General features: G+C 39.3%; 1 protein-coding gene across 35 annotated transcripts in view; it reads left to right on the forward strand.

The window, feature by feature from the left end:
- Nucleotides 1-22,737, forward strand: part of LOC114786615 (receptor-type tyrosine-protein phosphatase delta) — a 403,565-nt gene that overhangs the window by 100,746 nt on the left and 280,082 nt on the right. For 34 of the 35 annotated variants that reach the window (XR_003749232.1, XM_028973883.1, XM_028973864.1 and 31 more), the window contains exons 6-7: nt 7,772-7,843; nt 21,166-21,207. The gene's annotated coding sequence lies outside the window, so the exon portion shown is untranslated. The remainder of the gene's footprint in view (nt 1-7,771; nt 7,844-21,165; nt 21,208-22,737) is intronic. The other variant, XM_028973899.1, reaches the window with a different exon arrangement.

The raw sequence follows: 22,737 nt of genomic DNA on the forward strand, positions 1-22,737 counted from the left end.
AAGTCAGAAATGTATATTTGTGAATGTGGAGATGTTTGTTATAATCGTTTCACTGGTAAAAATAAATAATTGAAATGGGTATATATTTGTTTTTTGCTAAGTTGTCTAATAATTATGCACAGTAATAGTCACCTGCACACACAGATATCCCCCTAAAATAGCTAAAAATAAAAACAAACTAAAAACTACTTCCAAAAACATTCAGCTTTGATATTAATGAGTTTTTTGGGTTCATTGAGAACATGGTTGTTCAATAATAAAATTATTCCTCAAAAATACAACTTGCCTAATAATTCTGCACTCCCTGTACACAGCACAGCACACGGTGCACACAACAAAATGTGTCCTCTGCTTTTAACCTATCACACTGGTGGGCAGTGGGCTCAGTGGCACCTTGGCAGATCAGGATTTGAACTGGCAACCTTCTGGTCTGCTTTCTTAACAGCTAGGCCACCACTGCCTCAGCGTGGGCCATGTAGGTGGCCCAACTGAACACATCAGATATCTCTGGCTGCAAAAAAAAAAAAAATACTTCTGTTTCTCTAAGGGGAGTCTTTTAAAAATGAGGCCAAAAGCCAATGCATTTTAGCAGACCTAGCTAAATTGAGAGGTTTACAGAAACTGCATTGGCTGGCCAAGTGTTTAGTGATAGAGTTCTGCATAGTAAACTTGATAAATGTCATAAATAAATAAATAAATCACTTAAAATTGAAGATTTTGGTCATACAGGTGCAAAACTGAAAAAAAAGTGATAAGGTGGTGAGGTTGGTGACATGGATGGGGGGATTCAAGAGAGAGATTCAAGAGAGATGGGGAGGGCAAAATAGACACAGAAACACAGACTAGGGATAAGTCACGGGTTCTCCTACGGGGCTTAATTATCCATGCAGGAGCTCTGGCTGATACTGTTATTAGCTTCCACCCTGGGTGGATCAGTCCCACGACCATGCGGTCTGTGTTGGCCATCCACAACACTGATGCCAACTGTTGACAGATGATCGCACTCCCTGGGGCTGATGATACCCAGTGGTTGTCTGTCTCACTGCTGAAGTGGTAAGGTGGCTGAGTACCCATCGTGCATTGTGACAATACACATATATAAATTATTGAAAAACATTTTGGGTCAACAATGTACAACAGGTACAGTACAGTACACCTTCATGGTTGTGAGTTTGAATCCCAGTTCCAAATTTGTGTGTGTGTGTAGTAAGCATGCACGCTCTGGGTTCTGGGTTTTTTTCTGGCAACTGTAGTGACCCTATCTTTTATTTGATATGTAGATTTTTTAGAGGTGGGCATAGATTAATTTTCTTTATCTAGATTAATCTCACTGTAATCTTGGAATTAATCTAGATTAATCTAGAGTAAAATTAATCTGGATTAATATAGAGTAAACAAAGATTAATCTAGATTAAAATGGCTCATTTGAATTCTGTCGAAGGCATTCAGAATATGTGTGCTACCCAAATAATGACTAAAATTAAGTCTTTGAGAAAGCATTTCTCAAGCCAGGTGGCGCATTAGACCACGGGCTCATCTCCTGTTTCCAAAATGCATCACAAACTGCTTGAGAAAGCTATTCTACTATGATAATTGGTGATGAAAATAAATTATGTTCAATAAGATGTACTTGTGTTTACCAACTGTTTATTCAGTTAAATAGCTGCATCCATGTTACTACGTCACATTTGATGTGGTAATTTCACAGTTCGAAGACTCGTTCTCGCCCCCTACAGTGCAATTCGGCTAGGTATACATCCGCGCTAAAATATCAAGGTGAAAGTCATCATAGTGTAGCGGTTCTTCTTCTGCGTTGTGTAACTTTTTGATTTCGTTTCTTGAACCACAAATGATGAGCTGACACCCAAGAGATTATCTGTGCAAAGTGTATTCTGTACAAAAAGCAAGGTCGCATCAGAACATCGTGTCACACATCCCGTCTTTCTGCACCTCTCTCTCTCACAACTCACGCCATGTGTCCAAGAGAACTGAACATTAACATAAAGCCTTCACAATTTACAATACTGCATACCTGTACAAAAAGCAAGGTCGCGTCAGAACATTGCGTCACCCATCGCGTGTTTCTGAACCTCTCTCTACAATATACAGTATTAAAAGAACATAAAAAAAATTCACAAAATAACACATGCAAAATATTCCTAATATGTACATAAATTAAAATGAAAGAAATAACTTTTTTGCACACAAACCCCACGCACCTCTCACAGCTCACGCCATGTGTCCAAGAGACCTGAAACGGGTCAGAAAAACAAAATAAAAGTCTTTAGGAAATAAGAAAATAAAAGACACAAGAAAGAAGAAATATACTTATAAATCTACTGTAACCATTTAACTCTGGCACAATAGCTTGCGTAGTATAGACCCAGCTTCCAACCCAACTTTGTGAATAGATTAACGGTGATAAATGTCAGAGGAGAACCACGCAGACGAACTTAGCCAGTCGTGGTGAGTACGGGCACCAGTGAGGAGCACTGGAGGATTGCCTGTGGGGTTGGGCAGTTCTGCGGCGAGATGTGCGAGGACCGTAATACTACCCTCACGTACTGGTAGAGTGGTTTCTTTCCGGTGATTGGGGGGGTCGAGCCATGGCGAGGAGCACCACGGTATGACTCTGATCCCTGGGTGATCCGCAAAACCCGGAAGCAGCAACAGAAGCGTTCCTTAAGCGGGGAGATGGGCCAGCTCCTATATAGTCAGCTTTCATTACATATATTCAAGGTTCTTTCAATATATTCAGACTTTCATTCTTTATATTCAGACTTTTATTCCATATATTCCAGTTTCATTCCATATAACAACAACAACATTTATTTCTTATATAGCCCAAAATCACATACAGTATGTCTCAATGGGCTTTGACAAGCCCTACAGTTGACACCCCCCACACTTGACCCTTCTGCACACAAAAAAACTCTAGGAGAGAGAAAAAAGAAAGGAAGAAACGTTGGGAAGGAGTGATACAGAGAGGGACCCCCTTCCAGGGTAGAGTGAGCCTACAAATGGTGTCAGTGCAGGGTTAGTGATGATTTGTCCAATAAGAAAGAAAGAAAAAAAAAAAAAGTCCTACAGTTGTAGGCTGATGTTACTGGTCCATTTGAAGATCCCTGAAGCTGTAGTTGATACGGTGGTGGTGGCTGTGGTGACCCTCTGGTTTGTTTCATGCTGAGTCATCGTTTAGCAGTTGTCGGGAACCAGGTCTCTTCACTTGAGTCTGCCGGTGGTCTGTGTGCTTGATTTCGTGTCTCAGAGAAAACAAACAAGCAGCGGCAGATGGTGGCACTGTACGACCGATACTGAAATATGTGGTAATAATAGTATATTGGTGCTACAGTGGCCCAGTACCCTAACTAGGACAGCCTAGCTAGGGTGAATTTAACACTGTCTGTGTCTAACAGGGGGACTGTGATAAACTGGACTTTATAATTGACACTGTGTCAAAATGAAGTGAAATGAGTGTCTGGGACTAACAAAATGCCAGAAAAAACAGATAGGCTTTCAGATTGGATTTAAACACTGAGACTGTGTCTGAGTCCCGGACACTGACTGGCAAGCCATTCCACAACAAAATGAGAAGGATCTGCTCCCAGCTGTGACCTTCTGTACTTTTGGTACCAGTAGTGACCCCACACCCATTGATCGAAGGGAGTGTGGCGGGTCGTAAACTAAAAGTTTAAATCAAGCTGTACATAGACATTTGGTCACTTGGTCGAGTTCTGAAGTTGACTATCAGCGTTGATAAATCGGGTAGGGTATTAATAAACCTCTGTGCCGTACTTGATGTAATTGTCCATTTATCTCTACAATGAGGGGAGTTGAGTTTATTGTGTCTGAGACATATTTTGAAAGCGATGAGGAAATGATCTGAGATCATTTTCAGATTGTGGAAGAATAACTATATCTTCTATAATTAAACCGAAGGTCAGTACGAGATCGAGCGTGTGACCACCTTAATGAGTAGGTCCTGTTATATGTTGGTTAACTCCAACTGAGTCTAGTATAGACAGGAATGCTGTTCTTAGTGAGTTTTCTAATTTATCACAGTGGATGTTAAAGTCGCCGACAATTAGGGCTTTATCCACAGATACAAGTAAGTTGGAGACAAAATCTGTAAATTCACTAAGAAACTCTGAGTTAGGTACAGGGGGTCTATAAATGATTATATTATCAATGGAATTAACTTAACTACATGAGTTATGTTGGTACGTAGAATCTCAAAAGAGTTAAATCCATGTCCGGGTTTATGAATAATACCAAGGTTATCATTATAAATTACTGTGACGCCACCTCCTCTTCCAGTTAAGCGAGGTTGGTGTACATAGCTGTATCCAGGAGGACTAAACTCATTTAATGCTACAAATTCTTTTTCATACAAATTCAAGTTTCGGTCAGGCACAGTACATCAAACCCCTGATCTGTAATAATTTCATTAACAATGAGCGTTTTAGGTGTGAGAGATCTAAAATGTAATAATCTTCTTATTATTATTTCTCATTCTTATTTCGGAGGTGCTGGTGGTAAGTTCAGAGGGAATGATAGTAATGGGAAATAAGTTTCTGAAACAGACACCACGTCCAGCCTGGGGAACAGACACAGTGTCAGCATATTTATATTATTAATGTTTCTTTTAGAATCTCTTGTTTTAATAGAGCGAGGTAAAGACACAGTGTCAATAGTGTACACGCTGGGTGGCGACTGTACGCAAATGGCAGACGCTTGGTTTAGCCAGTCTGTCTGCTGCCTGGTCTCTGCTCTGGCGAGTCAGTTTTGTTTTTTGGTTCTGAGACTATGAGCCAGATTTTTAGACAACTGAGTAGCGCCCGGCCAGTTGGGGTGGATGCCATCTCGCCCAAAAAGACCAGGCTTCATCCAAAATGTTGGCAAGTTATTAATAAAGCCCACTTTATTTTTTGGACACCACTCCAACAACCATCGAGGAGGCTGCTAAAGGTCTCGTCGCTACGGCGAAAATGCGGTAATGGGCCAGAGCAGATTACTTTATCCGACATCGTTTTAGCCATCGTTTGGCAGGGTCGCCACGGAAGCTCGCTTGCGTCATTTACGTCAAGCAGTCACCCAACTGCTCTGCTGTCCGGAGGGCGCTACTGGTACCGCCGCCGGGGTCTAGACTAGAAAAGAGTCGATTAAGACTTCTGTTTCCCTAATTAAATATACATTTCGAATGCGCTCCTCTAGCTCGGCTATTTTCTCCGTCATTTTGACTAGTCTCCTACACTTTCCACAGGTGAAATCCTCACAACTGTCGGAGTTTCTTCAAGTTGTACATTTCACATACTGCACATGGGATTAGCGAGGGAGCCATAATTTATGTTTTTTTTTTTTTTGTGGTGAATTTAGGTATTTAATTCTGAAGGAATTCAGGAAGTCCTTGGAAGTAGTCCAGTTTCCTGTCATTATATATATTATTTATTTCCAGTTTGGTTTGCCATTATATACACACACACACACACACACACACACACACACGCATATATATGTGACGTCATGCAGTAACACTGCTAATAATTGTACCAACATTCTGCACAGGACTACTGATGAAGAGATTTATTCAATATTTCCACATCAGGCGAGCTTCCCACCGCCATTCTTACGCACAGCCTCCGTCTATTAATACGGAAACGGAGGTAAGTAAACAGGGAGGAATTACAGGGGCAAACTAACTTTAGCATTTAGCGATATACCAGCTTTAGTGACATACCAGCGCTGCCCGATCCCAGCGTTCCATGCAATGTTTAGATTCAGGCTTCACACAAAGTTTATTCTGTTCGATTTTATACTCATCATTGCCTGTGCGAGGATCTCCTGTGCCGTTTTGATGCCCGACCAGCCATTTCACCAGCCACACCGCGTTCATCATACTCAACTCACCATAGAGCAGAATCAGCGACAGGGACGATCGTTTTTTTTTAATATCTCTCTCTCTCTCTCTCTCTCCACTTTGTGTCCTGGACCCAACCATTTGTGAGAAAAACAATTCATTGATTATATTTAAAAAAACATTAAACCAGGAAGGCAGCAGGACCAGACGGCATCTCGGAGAGAATCCTCAGAGCCTGCGCAGATGAGCTAGCACCTGTATTCACAGAGATATTCAACCTCTCTCTATCTCAGTCGGTGATCCCCACATGCTTCAAGGAGTCCACAGACAACGCCATCTCACATCTCCTCCACACTGCATCCACCCACCTGGACACTCTGAAGGGAAATTATGCTAAAATACTTCAGCATTTAACACAATAATCCCTTCCACACTCACCACCAAGCTGGAGCACCTGGGACTCAGCTCATCTCTCTGTCAGTGGATCTCCAACTTCCTAACCGGGAGACCACAGGCAGTAAGGATGGGCGAACATGTCTCAGCCTCCATCACTCTCAACACTGGAGCCTCCCAGGGCTGTGTTTTGAGCCCACTGATGTACTCCCTGTACACATACAACTGTACAGCCACTACAAACTCCACCACCATCATCAAGTTTGGAGCCCAGTGGAGAGAGTGGACAGCTTCCGATACCTCGGTGTTAACATCATGGTCCTGTCACATCAACACTATGGTGAAAAAGGCCTGGCAGCGTCTCTACCATCTCAGACGCCTGAGAGACTTTAGACTGCCCTACAAGGTGCTCAGGAACTTCTACTCCTGCACCATAGAGAGCATCCTGATGGGAAACATCTCAACCTGGTTCGGGAACAGCACAGTGGTTCAATCAGCCGAACGCATCATCTGTACCAAGCTTCAATCCATCTACAGCAAATGGTGCTGGACCAGGGCCAGGAAGATAGTGAAAGACCTCAGCCACCCCAACAATGGACTCTTCTTTCTGCTGCGATCAGGGAAGCGCTTTCACTCCCTGAAGTCCAACACAGAGAGAATGAGGAGGAGCTTCTTCCCGCAAGCTATTCGAGCAACACCACTACATAGAACTCCAATACACTCCAGCACTTTCACTCTCAACCACTCTGGACCCATTGCACAAAATCTCTGCTCTGTTGACTCTTTGCACAATATCTGTGCTCTTTTTACTCTTTGCTCAAAATCTCTCTTTTTGTGTGTGTATATATATATATATACACACACACACACACACACATTGACTTTCACTCATTTGCACACATTCACCCTACCTGTTACACATATTTTATGTTAAAGACATAAAAGTGTAATATTTGGTTATGCTTGCAATATTGGTTTTCATTGTATATTCATTACAATACTGTGGTCTGTAGCAGTTGCAAAAAGCATTTCACTGCATATGTGTATGACTATGTATGTGAAAAAAAAATTTGAATTTGAATAGGTGACATCCCCCACCAACTTGCGTACCACTCTTTGAGAAACACCAATAAAATACACCAATAACATTAAAAGATAATGTGGGAAGATAATACATTTTAATGAGATCAAGTTATAAAACTATGAAATTATGAAAAAAGTGTTAGCTGCAGACTCAGTATCTTGTATTTGTATCCTGTCATGCAAGAGCAAAAATAAACTGTCTTTATCCTAAAACTCTGTCTATTATCCTGTTCCAAAATACGCCTGCAAACACCAGATTTTAATTACGGGAGTGAACAAAACAGTCAGCTTCTGGGTTATGTGTTATGTAAGGGTAGGTCTATTCTATTAAATTGTTTGGATGGTGATAGTATTGAAATTGCATCTGTGCTCATTAAAGAAAAGACCTTTCATTTTGTCTGACTCATCCTGTGTCTGGCTCTCTTCTGATTTGATCAGGCGTCCTGATATGTGTCTCTCTGGCAACATGTTGGCATCCTCATGAACAATGAAGTAAATCTTCAGCTCTAGGTGAGTACAAAAAGGCATACAATATTCACACTATAGACACTAACAAGCACTCATTGTATATTTTGTTTTGCTTCTACGTTGTCTTTGGAGTCATAAGTGTGTGTCTTTGTGGCGCTGGTGGTGTGTGTGTTGAAAGAGGTGGCTCATGAAAACAATTTCTTGAAAACAGAAGAAATTGAAAACAAGAAGCAACTTCTTTTCTCCTCTCCAAATATCCATTTGTTTTATTGTTCTCTTTTCCATTTCAAGCTCCATTTCAAGCGGAATTAGTCCATCGATTCTTCATGTAAAGCAGATATTGATGTCACTCCATCCTGGATGAATGTCCAATGCGGCTTAATTGACTTAAGTCTGATAGTAATTAAGTAAATTAAATATTCTCTATTTACCACTGTCTACAACAAATCAGACATGCAATTCAGATGTCTATTACTTTAATTATCACCTACATTTCATACAGTGCTGTGGTTCTATTATGCTTTAATTTTTTTTACTCTATGCATTGACTTTCTAATGCTCATGAGAATAACATAGCAACATTGTTTTCAGTTTAGGAAGTTAATGTTTTAGTTGAACTTATCTTCCTTTTTTTACATTGAGCAGAATCGGTCTTCTATCATATTTAATAAAAGGTTAATATGTTAATATAACTTCTTGCTAGACAAGAGGCCTGTCACGTCGGCGTGCTGACGGGTAAAGGAAGCACAGAGTCAGGACACTAGAAACAAGGATTTACTATTAAACACAAATAAACGCAACACGATGGCCGAAAACAGTGAAACAAAAGGGAGAACACAAACTAGCCTGCAGGCGTGTGTCGATTGACAGACGTTCCTCCTGTAAGTCGCTTTGGATAAAAGCGTCTGCAAAATAAAGTAAAGTAACTCAAAACTCAAACATAAAGTTGCCAGGTCACATCAAGTTCACATCAAGTTCAAAAATGAGTTCACCAAAATGCCATCACTCCAGAGGGGCGGAGTCACAGGCTTTTAAAAGCTGTCCGGATTGGCTACAGCTGGCAACATCACCTGGAGCCAATCCTGACAAGGCCCTGCTGTAATAATGTTCCTTTAAGGCCTTTTTTCCACTTCCATGTGTCAGATAACATAAATAAAATGGTTACTGAGAAAAAATGTGGGGTTAACAGGCTGTAGTTGAATGAGAAGGTTGTGGTAGTGCTATAAAAAATGCTTCAGCCATTTGTGAATGATGATGACAATCCTGATGATTCATTTAGTGAAAAGTTTCAGCGTAGTCTTTTTTTGTAGTACTTTTCCCAAAATCTCATTATCACTTTGCAGTGTTACAGATCCACCTCTAGATAAACTTGTGAGGATCTATTAGCTTCAGTGGGATGTGAGACAAATGTAATAATAATAATTTAAATGTTTTCTAGGTAGCGTAAGTCATGATCTTTGTCCTCAACTCATTTTACTGTTACTTTCGAATGAAAGCAAAGCACAACTAGTAGATCTATAAACCTGAACTCAATACCTATAATAGGAAATGTTTCAAAGAATAAATGTTTGTTTGTTGAAATAATCAATGTTTACATAGGATATACTTATGTTTATGCATTGGCTTTTGACACAGTTACATTGGGTGCACTAGGTGGTAGTAGCCTAGTGGGTAACACACTCGCCTATGAACCAGAAGACCCGGGTTCGAATCCCCCTTACTACCATTGTGTCCCTGAGCAAGACACTTAACCCTAAGTTGCTCCAGGGAGACTGTCCCTGTAACTACTGGTTGTAAGTTGCTCTGGATAAGGGCGTCTGATAAATGCTGTAAATGTAAATGAAGAGTATGTTCCCAGGTAGAGTGGTCTTCTATAGTCCCCTATCCATAGGTTTAATATCAAAACAACTCATGGCACATCTGCCAACATGGCAGTGATATCATCTCACAATTGGCTTGGCACCACCTTCAACAAATGCACATGCATCAACCTTACTTTTGCAGTTTTCTTAAAATGAGTTGGCATATTGTTGATGAATGTGCATGGTATGGAGTGTGAAGCAAATATATTGATCTGTTGCCATGGCAACGTCTGGTCTCTGTTTTGTCTCTGTATTCATGTGAAATGATAATGCTCCTTTGCAGTTTAGATTTTCCTTCCCCTAATGTGTGATTCAGAAACAAGTCAATCAACAAATGAGTGCCGCTTTCTTGCGTCCTTGCCATCTTTTTATAGTGGAGGTCTTCTTCATGGATTGCTGGGGTACGAGATTGCCCTGGGGTCATCCACGCTGGGGGGAAAGTTGAGATCATGACAGAATCAGTTGCATGCATTTTCAATGCAATAAAAGATTCTCATAGCAATATATTTATTTGTTTAACAGTTTTTGTTTGTCTTAGGGCAATGCCCATACCACATGACCACAAAGCTACAGCACCGGCTTCTGCCATTGTGTCACAGAACAAGATACAATTGCTTCAGAGCGATAGTCCTTGTAACCACTGAATGTAAATGAATCTGGATCAGAACCTCTGTGCCACATCATGTAATGTAAGATGACATAGGAACTAAATTCACTGTGTAAAAGAAAAAAAAATTCATTTTATTTTTCTTCAGTTGTGTAATTCTAACACAAAATATAAAGCTCTGCAGTACCTTCAATCCTCTTTGATGTGAAACTGACTAAATCCTATTAAAGCCAAATTCCATCAAGCATTTTCCATTTAAGAGGCTTAGTATGACATGTAAAGCAGAATAGGTGTTCAGAGGAGATGCAAGATAAAGGTGCAGCCTGCAGTGTTAATGGTATCCAGTAGATGGCAATGTTGTGTCAAAGGTGCTCATTTCTTATGACAATAAACCTCATTAGATTTTTTTCATGCATGAATAAATTACCACAAATCTGTACTGATCATTATTAAGGAAATGGCCTGAAGTAACGATAGTTAATCAAATAGTAAATTAGTGTTTTGCACCATTAAACATAATCTGACATAATGCTTTGCTTTGCTGTTGTCTTGCCTTTCAGATATTATAATGCTATTTTTTTAATAATAAACAAATATTGATATAAAGGAACAAAGGCATCATGCCATGACACCCCCCCCCCCCCCCCCCCCCACACACACACACACACACACATCCACCCTCTGCCACATTCTCCTTGTCTCAATATTTTTACCGAGGTGATTGAAAAAACTGTTTAAAAGCTGTACCTGACTATGAACAACCTGAGCAAGCCACTCCCAAATAGAATATAGGGATGATGTACATTTAATCTAAATGACTGCTTTAATCATGGGTTATCAAGCGTGAATATATGTTCATTATGCGCTGCTTTTAATTTGGCTGTTTTTATAATGTATACAGTTTTTACAGTTATCACAGATGTAGTTTGTACATCTTGTAGTTTGGTCACCAGATGGCAGTCTGGTCACATATGACTTCATCGTCTCTTCCCCAATGCTGCACGCACACACACAAACACACATGCACACACACACACACACACACACACACACACACATAAACATTAAATCTACATAGTCTGATTTGTCTTCGGTGATGCAGGGTGGGTTCGAGGAGTGCTTCTTTAGTCCTCTTCTTCATCTTCCTCCTTTCTTCCTAGACTGCCATAAGAAGTAACATTCTAAATATTCTGGAGATAATAAACAGTGTCTATTTATACAACAAAAGCTGGGCAAAATTAATTCTTCTTCCCGAGAAGCTTGTTTCCTGTGTTCGGAAGACTTTTTTTCCCCTTCTTTCCTTTCTTATCATGTTTCTAGTCGGGTGCTGTCTCCTCTCACCATCTGTGTGCTCACTGGCCCGTGGCTCCTTCAGCGCATTATCAGAATTTCAGCCCAAAGCCAGAAACACTCTGTTGCAAACCATGCTTATCACACAGCCAGTTTCTGCCATTATAGCCTGTTATATAGCTTTCAGAAACTATTCTTTCTTCTTACTACTTGCTTAATACTTTAAATCATTATTTTTAATAAAAATGTATACAGTGTTATGTCATAAGGTTCTTTCAGAATAAACACTATTAATGTCTATATAGTGAATATAGACACAAATTGTATGGCATCTTTATATTTACATTTACATTGTATTTGATTTTCAGGTCAACTTCAGCACCCAATCTTATTATTTATATAATATATTTCAGGCTTAAACTTATGATTAAGCATGAGTTTATTCATTAATGTTCTCTTTTGTCCAAAAATGGTGCGTTATGTCACAAATTCTAGATATAGAGCAGCCTGTGTTTGTGTAGTCTAACAGAGCAGAGCTTGCTGTTAAATTTGTGGAAAATAGATTTCTTAGTCCTGTTATTAGTTTGCACTGCAGACATAGAAAGACGCTGTGTAATCTACACTAATTTTAAAATGAAATGAAAGTGATTGTCATCTTGAAGCATGGTAAGCTGAGCACACAGTTTACACAATGAAATGTATTTTCTGCATTTAACCCGTCACCCTTGTTGAGCTGCCATGAAAAGTTTGTGGTGTGACTTTGCTCAGTGGCACCTTAATGGCTTGAGAACCGTCAACCTTCCGATTGCAGGTCCGCTTCCTTACCCGCTAGACCACCACTTCAGCAAGAATAGTCACAAAATATGAAATGAAAACAGATGTAAACATTTGTAATAGAAGTAACAGTGGTCTAAAGTGTACATGCGGTTGATGTTTAAAGAATTATATAATTTAAAAATACATTTGCTTTGAATCTGCTTTGGAGTGCTTATCATTTTTAATTATATTGAGTCCCTCCTCAGAGGCTTTAAGGCTATATCCATATGGCTCTGTTGCTTCGTGCAGTAGGAAGCAGATTTATCTGATAACTGCATATCTGTCTGTGCATAAACACATCACATTTAAATATAGCTTGAAATGATGGCACCTATATCTATCAGTTTATCTATATTTTTATTTCAGGTCACTGGCTTCCCAATGGCCCATTAAGTTAATCTATTACATAATAGCAAAACATGTTTTCTTTGACATTATAACATCAGATTTCAACCCAAAGGAATAGCAATTTAACAATTTTGTTTCAATTAGATGTGAAATATTAATTGAATTTGAATAAAATAATGCCAATTATTTCAATGTGTGTACATGCTCACATAGCCTTTTGCATATTTTTTGCATAACCAATAAAAATATCAATAAAACTAACAATAAAAGTAATAATATTAACAATGACAATGAAACTGATCGAAATTCCTCTATAAATGAGGAAATTACATATATCATGTTATGCATTGTGCTTTAAAATTATCATTAATATTATCTTCAAAGAACATTTTAGATATAATACACATTTATATTTCATTATATCAAATGGTTAATGCACCATTATAACATCTAATGTACAATTTTGTTCTGTGATCATTGTGTGAAAGAATACAGAATGTGTCACAATTGCTGCACCTGGAGATGCACCTGGCACCAATCTGCAGGGCAGTTATAAGGCGCCATTGAGCAGCCCATCAGTGCTGTGACATTTTATGTGGACTGTGCAACATATGATTAGTGTTTTTTTCAGTTCTGGCAATCGCCACAGGCCTGCTGGTGGTTTTCCCCTTTTGTTTCAACTGTTTTTGGCCCTCGCGCCGTTTTCCTTTGTTTGTGATATTATTAATAAAATCCCATTCCCAGAATGTCCCGTCTCTGCACTTCCTTCCCCTGTCAGCTCGCAGACGTGACAGAATGTGTATTTTTATATTTTCAACAGTAGTAGTGGGAATGGTGCCTGTGCAACAAATACATTGTGGGAATACAGCAGTGATGATTTTGACAAACCCTCACTGGGGAGTTATTTGTAACTGGATGGGAAGAATAAGATCAGACAGAAGACACATAATGTAGAAGGATGCCTTTCTAGCACAAGTACCATATAAAATATTGATGAAAGTGAAAGCATGGTGTACCTCAGTGGCACCTTGATGGTTTGGGATTTGAACCTGCAACCTTCTGGTTACAAGTCTGCCTCTTTAGATGGAAGGCCACCACTGCCGCTGTGTTCCTGGCTAATTCTCTGATTCAGAAGCAGTTCTGAATTTATAAATTTTGTGAACTAATTTATTTAACCATATTTATTTACCTTCATGCCATATTTTAAAATTCAATGTGAACTGTATAGTACTTCTAAATAACATTAACAACATTTGTTTCTTATATAGCAAATAATCACATACAGTATGTCTTAATGGGCCCTACGGTTGACACCCCCCCACACATGACCCTACTGCACACAAGGAAAAAGGAATAAAGAAAGAAAGGAAGAAGCCTCGAGAAGGAGTGATGCAGAGAGGGACCCTCTTCCAGGGGGTTGGTAATGATTTATCCAGGAAAGAAAATGTCCATTCAAAATTGTCCATTAAAAATTTGTCCATGCTACTGGTCCATATTAAGATCCCTGGAACTACAGCTGTTACGGTGTTGGTGGCTGTGGTGACCTTCTGGTACATTTAATGCTGGGCCATCTTGTCAGAAGCTCATTACTAGTAACCAGGATCTAGAGTAACTCAAAGAGAGACAGATTAGACTGGGATTGCAGGGACCGTGTGGTTATGCCTGTGCAACAATGGCCCTGGTGGACTATCTAGGACAGCCTAGGTCCTAGATAGTCCTAGATGAGCATCATAGTATTTGTGAGTTTTGGAATTCTTGGCCAAAAAGATGTATAGCTTGGACTTAAATATTGACACTGTATCTGAGTTCCAAACATTAAGCAGTAAGGCTGTCCCAAAGCAGTAAGAGGCTTCCAAAAAATAGAGCATTGCAGTAGTCTATTCTTAACATTACAAATGCATGTACTAGTTTTTCTGCATCATGCCTGGTGAGTGTTGATCATAGTTTTTGAAATATTGCAGATGTAAAAGAATGCCGTCTTACAGATGTTAAGTATTCCTGAAAGAATAATCACTGTTTATTGTGATTCCCAGGTTTTTGGTGGCTGTACATATGCTGGTGGGACTCACATCAATGTTGACTGAGAGGTTGGATAGTAGTTTCTTCTGCCAGCTCATTATTTCTTTTTTGAGTTTAGCATGAGGAAATTGCTGTTCATCCAGTTTTAATGTCTTCAGTTCTCAATTTATTGTATTTCAATTTGTTCTCTGCGTCTGGTTGAGATGTACAGCCGTGTGTCATCTGCATAACAAAAAATACTATTACACTGGTACACTTTCCAGAAAGCTCTTGAGGAAATTCACACCACTGCAGAAGAAGCTGAGATACTTAAGCAGCTCTGATAGAACAACTACTTGTTTATCATGTGTAAGGTCTCTGGGACAGAGTGCGGCTGGTCATCTTATCTTGCTTACTGAGGTAAGCCACTGCCATGGCAGACAGTGCCGACACAGGAGAGCCTTAAGAGATTAGACAGACATCTCTGCCTGCTTACCACCGGAATAGCAGCATTTTAAACCCTTTAAGACCTGTATAATCTTAACAGATTATGTGGTGGCTCAGACAGTCCCAGCAGTGATGATTGGAGGAGATCCTGAGCTCACTTTGTTGGGATTGATGCGTCTTACAGGCTCACCTTCAGTAGAGCATGGAGCTCACTGCAAGATATTTACTGTGATGTGTTGGAAAGCTAGCTGCAGCATGTAACAAAGATTCATTAGTCGTACATGTTCCTCTGAGGTGGAGTATTGACAAAATTTTAGAAGTTCACCAGTGTTCTTCTTTTCACAGAGTTTACACTTAGATCAGTTAGACGGTTGCTTCAGTCAGAAGTAGTTTTCGTTCTTTCCTTTTCTGCATTGAATACTGGAACAGTTAAATGACTCCTCAAGAACTTCCAAATTCACCCAATAGACAGTGTTCTTCTCTTTACATGTCTTTACATATTATATTTGAAATCATACATGATATTTGCTGACTTTTTTTATTTAATGTACATTTAGTGGAATATAATTTTTTTTTTTTCATCCGTGACTTGAAACAATTGTTTTGCATTGATAACATTCCTTCAGTTCTAATAATGCAAACTCATGCAAACTCACTCTAAAAACTGCTGGGTTAAATAACCCAATTTGGGTTATTTTGATAACCCAGTGCTGGGTCAAAAAGGTAACCCAACAAGCATGCTGGGTTGGGATTTTTAACCCAACTCTTAGTTAAAAATGACTACGCTGCTGGGTTGAATGCAACCCAAAATGGGTTAGAAATTTTATCTAGAAATTTGTGATTAAAATTACTAAAATAAAAACAATTCTACAGCAATACATACTTCAGTAATGGAATTTTATTAATGACAAAACATAAAAAATTTAATTTAAGACATTTTTCTCATCTCCATCTCAGCATTAAGACAATTCTTATGAAAATATATCAAACTGTATCACAGAAACACTGTGAATGAAGTCAGTAACAATGAATCACAATTTGACATCTAAAAACTTTTCATTACATTTACATCATGCATAAACATCAATAGATACTAAGATTGTCACAGCCAATACACCTCCAGCCCACCAGAGAGCACCAGACCAGACAGAGAGACGGCGACCCGGAAGCGGAAACGAGAGCGGGCAGCGTAGAGTATAAAAGTCAGGTAACCCCAAGGAGACGCTGCCCGCTCTTTGAGTTGAATCTATTTCCCAGATACGCTAGCCTTGTTTTCCCACGCCCAGCTGACTAGAATCCATGACCACGACCTTTGCCTGTCCCTGACCACGAGCCTTGCCTGCCCCCTTTATTACGACGATCTCCTGACGGATTCTACCTTGACACCACGACCTTCGCCTGCCACTGACACTGAGTTTGCCTGACCCTTGTGAGAAGACGATCTCCCCGCTACCCCCCACGAAGCCCTAGTTCCCTCCACGCCGCGCTGCGGCGCGTCCACGATTACACTCCCGTCCCAACTTACCTCCGGCCTCCCTCTCCCCGTCCAAACGCCCCCGGTCCTCCTCCCCAGCGCGTCCTATGCCTGCTCCCCGTGCGACGACTTGTCCCCTTGCTCCCAGCATGCCTGCAAATGCGTCCCCGAACTCCAGCAGTGACAAAGATATAAGAGTCTGTAAGAAACTGTAAGAATCTGTAAGAAACACACAACAAAGCAGGCATTAAGAACATCCAACTTAAGAACAACTATACAGTAAGGATCAGATTTGCTTAAAAAAAAACTTGCAACTTTTCTAAAATGTGCCCTCTGTAAAAAAAGAAAAAAAAAAAAATATATATACACACACACACACACACACACACATATGTATATATAATTCAATACTATAATATAATTCAATACTAGAAACATCTAGCACAAGAAGAATCAGACAAAATGAACAACTGAAAGCCTATTTGCTATAATCAGTGCAAAGTAATTGTGCAACAATCCAGACACAGGCGTGAAGAGCTGTGCTATAAGAATAATTGTGTCTTACCCTGCTAGCTCATTCTTCAGCTTACGAAACTTTGGAGGTAGCTCACTTCGACCTAAATTTAGCATTACCTGCTGAATGAAGGTAAAAGTGGTTTTCAAGCACTTCGTGTACTGCAGGTGAAGTGCATAGGTAAAGCCAAACAAGAGGCACATTACTTGAGGTAGGTTGGTGAGGGCTACAGTCAGCTGTATATAATTATTTAATATTATATTTTTTATAATTCAATGTTATTTTATTTTAGGCACAGTAAACAAGCTATTTTGTGTGTGTTTATATATAGGCGTCTTTCATGTTGTGACATTAGGTGGTATATTGCACAATTTGATATTTGAATGGTACAAATGGAGAAAGGGTTTACTCACTGAACTTCTCTTGAAGAACATAGACGAGTCATCTCCAAGAATGATTAGAAGTCCTCTCAGGACAAGGCATCTAATGGCTGTTGGCTCTGTGCTCTGCAAAGTAGTATAAAACACACTTGAATGTAGAACAAAGCCAATATATCTTATATCAGTTTATTTGTCCATATAGAGAAATACCACAAGGTAAGGTGGGAGAACAAGTTCATGAATTGAACTTACCATCAATACCATTACAAAAAGTAAAGAGAAATATCAACCCACCGTTGTGTGTTGTAGCAGGTCAGCTAATTGCTTTCCTATCCGACCTGTCTTCCTCTTGAAACTTCCATCAAACTTGGACACAACCCATCAAGAACACCAAAGAACTCTTCTTTAAGATTTCTACCAACAATCGTGTTAAAATAAGCCCAGTTTTGTAAAACAAATAAGAAAAAAAAACATTAAAGGACACATTCACAAACCTGCTTTCAATGAAAAGCGCTGGCCAGTGTTGGATCATCTGGTTGATGTCAGGCTCATCCTTTACAACCTTTTTTCGTCTAAGATCACATGTGATTCCTGATGCATGTTTTAGCCTGTAATGTTTAAAAACTGTGCTCTTCTCGCAGATATCAGAGCAGTACTTGCATTTCCAAAACATTTTAGTGGCTTTAAACAAAACTAGTAGTGCAAAAAAAAAAAAAAAAAACTGGCATATGTTGAAAGTGGGTATTTACTTTTTCAAACCTACATTGAAATAATTTGAATTCTACAAAACTGTATGTAGGGATGTATAGAGCTACTCTAAAAAGTGAAGTGATTGTCACATGTGATACACGGTGCACACAGTGAAATTTGTCCTCTGCATTTATCCCATCACCCTGAGTGAGCAGTGGGCAGCCATGACAGGCGCCCGGGGAGCAGTGTGTGGGGACGGTGCTTTGCTCAGTGGCACCTCAGTGGCACCTCGGCAGATCGGGATTCGAACCGGCAACCTTCTGTTTACGGGGCCGCTTCCTTACCCTCTAGGCCACCACTAGGCACTAGGCAACACAGTGCTGCAAGTATCAAATGCTCACTGTACACTTAAGACCTCATAATTTAGACACATTCAAATTCACGTTTCATATTACAAATGTTCCAGCAGTTTCTAATTAGTAGTATTTGAATAGAGAAAACTACCCACCTTGTTCATCCACAAATTGGTTTCCCCGTTACAGCAAGCAAAACTCCTTTAAAACGGTCCAAACTTGAGAAAAACAAATGTAGACAGAAAGGTATATTTCTAAAATACAACATTAAACCCAAAACCCCCTTTCACAGCGTATATGCAAAATAAAGCTTACCGATCTCCGGTTGAGTGAATACACACACAAATTGGTGGCTCCAATGCAGGTGCAAGATATTTCAGCAGTGTTAGCATAGCAAGTGTTAGTTAGCAAGATATGAAGCAGTGAAGCTTGCAGAAAACTTCAAAATTTCTCCTCTCTCCTTCCCCCCTGCAGCTTTTGCCTCAGAATTTTTTTCAGCCCGTCTCCTACCCCCGCGGCTTTCTCTCAGAATTTTTTTTTTTCGCCTTTCAGAAACTTATTTTTTCGCCCCTCAGAAACTAAAGATGGTGCAAAGACAATGGCGGCTTCTCTCGCTGCTGTCCCAGGTAGTTGACGTGACGTGCGTGCTCTCTTTCAGGTCCGAGTTCCCAACCCAGCACCGCTGGGTTATAGATCAGGACAGATTTTCAACCCAAATTGGGTTAAATCAACCCAACAACAGTCTCAACCCAGCATTTGGGTTGAAAAAAAAACAACCCAGCGTTTTTTAGTGTAGGGCTTCATCAAAGGAATTTTGATCATAGTCCTTGACCTCATCAAACTTGTACTTGTAGTACTGTGGTGTTTTTAGCTCTGTAATTACATTGATACATATATACACACACGCACACACACACATTAGGACATATTTTGCGTGTTCATCCCCATGACTATCTTAAGGTTAGTTATTATAATAAAATGTCAGGAATTAATTCAATATGCAATTGCAGTAAGAATCTAATATATTTTTAACAGAATTATTCTACATTAAATGAATGCACCTCACAAAAGCTATATTTGGGTAAAAATTTGCCTTGTTTAAAGTCATCAGCATGCAGCAATGCTATCAGTACCATAGAAGCAATAGATTATAAACTTTAATCTCTTTTCCCATGCCGGGTTGTCATCCGGAGACTGAGGGACTCCTCCAGCTTGAGGGATGTGATAAAGACATTTTAGCGATTCTGACCATGATGTCGATGCACAGTTCATAAACTCTCACCTTCCCTGCCTTGACCTCTCATAAATCCAGACTGCCTACCCCCCTCTCCTTCCTTCTCTTCCTTCTCTTTCTCCTTGTACTCCCATTTCAATATGGATGCAAATAGCAGTGTTTTTTGTGACTTTTTATGGTTATTGCCACATCCTGTAGTCTCTAAATGTGCTGATGTTACAGAGTTAATTAATTCAGAGGTAACCCTTCAGTTGGGCTCCTGGTCAGTTGCCCTCTACCAGTCACTTGTGTAAGGAGTAATGCCTGATAAATGCCTTGTTTCATTTTCCTCTTGGCAGAGCACAGTTAAAAAGAGGGACCATGATTGCCTTCAGCTGATATAAGGATAGCTCAATATGCATGATTGCCTCTTAAGCTTTGACGCTATGTAATGAAGTATAGATAAGTATACCTTTTGTGCCACTTTTCTTTTCCTATTTTTCGTGTTTTGTGACTTCTCTTTGAGAAGCTCTGTCAGACGTTCACTGGACACTAACACTGTAATTTGATAATTAGGGAGTGTATGCTTTATTATTAGTGATTCCTCAATGCATGCTGATAACTGATTTTAAATGTACTGGGCTGTATTTTAATTTGAATGTTGATCAGGGTGAATCTAAAATGGATGATAAAGAGGTTGCAACAAGGGGGCGGGTACCAGTCTACATTATTTGTGCCCAGTGCCTTCATGCTGCTGTACAAGCTAAAAGAGAATGATCGCCTTATAAGTTAGTTCAGAGTACATCAACTGCAAATAATGCCCACATACACATACACACACGTTATTATTATTATTATTATTCAACACTATCTGCATATTATGAATGAAATGGCAGGAAGTTTATTTTGTTAGAACAACCCAAAGCACATTGATTGGTTCAATAAGCAGCTAATCATTTACAAGAATTTTAGTCCACGCTTGCTTCGGCATAATGACATATGCTAATTTAGCCAGGAAGAGCCTGAGTACATATTACCAGGCACAATAAATAAATATTCATTTTTTGAATGTCTTGCAGCTCTAATTAGTTTTTGTGCCTTAAAAGAATGTAATTATGATTGTTTTCATTATAAGTCACAGAACTCTATTAATAATAATGCTAAGTAACTAAATGGTGCAGATTTAGGTTGTTGTCCATCTGTCATCTTTTTTTAATAATAAATTGCATGTGACACATTACACAGCATTTCAGAATTTCCTACAGCTCTATGTTTAATTTGACATTAATCTGCATTTGGACTGCTGGTATTGTTGTTTTAAGTAACCCTTTTTATGTAAGAAACATTGTTTTTATTGTTCTTATTATTTCAGACTTCCTGAAATTGGAAATGCAGGAATGGATCTTTGGAGAAGGTGAGGAAATGTTTAATAAATGCATAGTATTATGCAAAAAGGTTTCCTATAGGTAGAAAGGAGCACACAAAGAACAAAAAAAGAGGATGTACAAATTTAGATGTATTTGAAATCTGCTATTTTTCAACATAATGCTGCTTGATGAGAATTTAAAAGAAAAAAGCTAACATGACAGTGAACTATCAAAGATTACAGATACAAGCTTGATACATATTGTGTGAAGTACATTTTGAACTAATTTAAAACCTTTCTTTGCTAAATGGCTATGTCTTCTGTCCATTAATATTACCAGAAGATCTGAGAATGCACAGAGTAATCATTTGTTCAAAATGCAGAAGACAGTGTAGCATGAAATGCAGGCATTAATTTCATTTCAGTTTTGTGTGTGTGGGAGCGAGAGCACACAAGAAAGAAAATATTACGCCCATCCACTGGGTGTGTGTGTGTGTGTGTGTGTGTGTGTGTGTGTGCTCCTCTACAAAGCCGAGGCAGAATGAGAAATGACCAACCAACAGCAGCCCTGTGAGACTTGTCACAAAATGGCGGCTCATTTTGGCAGATCAATGCACTCTTGCTCAGTTCACTGCTGCACAGTGATACCCTCCCTTCTCGTGGCTATGAGAAAAGTGGTAGCAGAGCATGTAATGATATTTGCCACGGTCTTTCTCTGATGGAGCCACGTTCAAGGGAGATTGGATGCTTTGCATAATCTCAAAGGACAGAAGATAGTGCCAGCGTCTTTATGAAAGTACTGTCACCAGCGGATATGAGAATATTTCAGCGATTTGGGCATCTCCAATATAAATTATATTAAGTAAAATCTGTTTCAATCACTGTAAAATATGTGCTGCCTGTTCTGTTGCACAGTTTACCATGGTTTTGCAAAATGTGCAATACTATGTGCCCTGTGGCACTGTTCTATTGTTACTTTCAGCAATGACATATAACAATATTAATCTGTCATTATTATTATTATTATTATTATTATTATTATTATTATTATTATTTAAGATTGAATGATCTTTTCTAGGGATTAGTACTGTTTGAAAGAACATTGTATTTAAATTGTGCTTCAGGATATTTTTTAATGATTATATATAGTACAGGCCAAAAGTTTGGACACACCTTCTCATTCAATGTGTTTTCTTTATTTTCATGACCATTTACATTGGTAGATTCTTACTGAAGGCATCAAAACTATGAATGAAACTATGAGAAACGTGAAATAACTGTAATCATGTTTTATACTCTGGTTTCGTCAAAATAGCCAGCCACTGCTCTGATTACTGCTTTGCACACTCTTGCCATTCTTTTGCAATATAATGTAATAGATCAGTTGTCCTGTCCCCACAAAGCAGCCACAAAGCATGTTTCCATCCTTCACAGTGGGAATGGGGTTCTTGGGATGTAACTAAAGTTCTATTTTGGTCACATCTGACAACATGACATTCTCCCAGTTCTTCTCTAGATCATCCAGATGGTCTCTGGCAAACTTTAGACAGGCCTGACATGAAAACTTTTAAAGTGCAG

This window comes from Denticeps clupeoides, chromosome 1, assembly GCF_900700375.1.
Source record: "Denticeps clupeoides chromosome 1, fDenClu1.1, whole genome shotgun sequence".
NCBI classification, from domain to species: domain Eukaryota; kingdom Metazoa; phylum Chordata; class Actinopteri; order Clupeiformes; family Denticipitidae; genus Denticeps; species Denticeps clupeoides.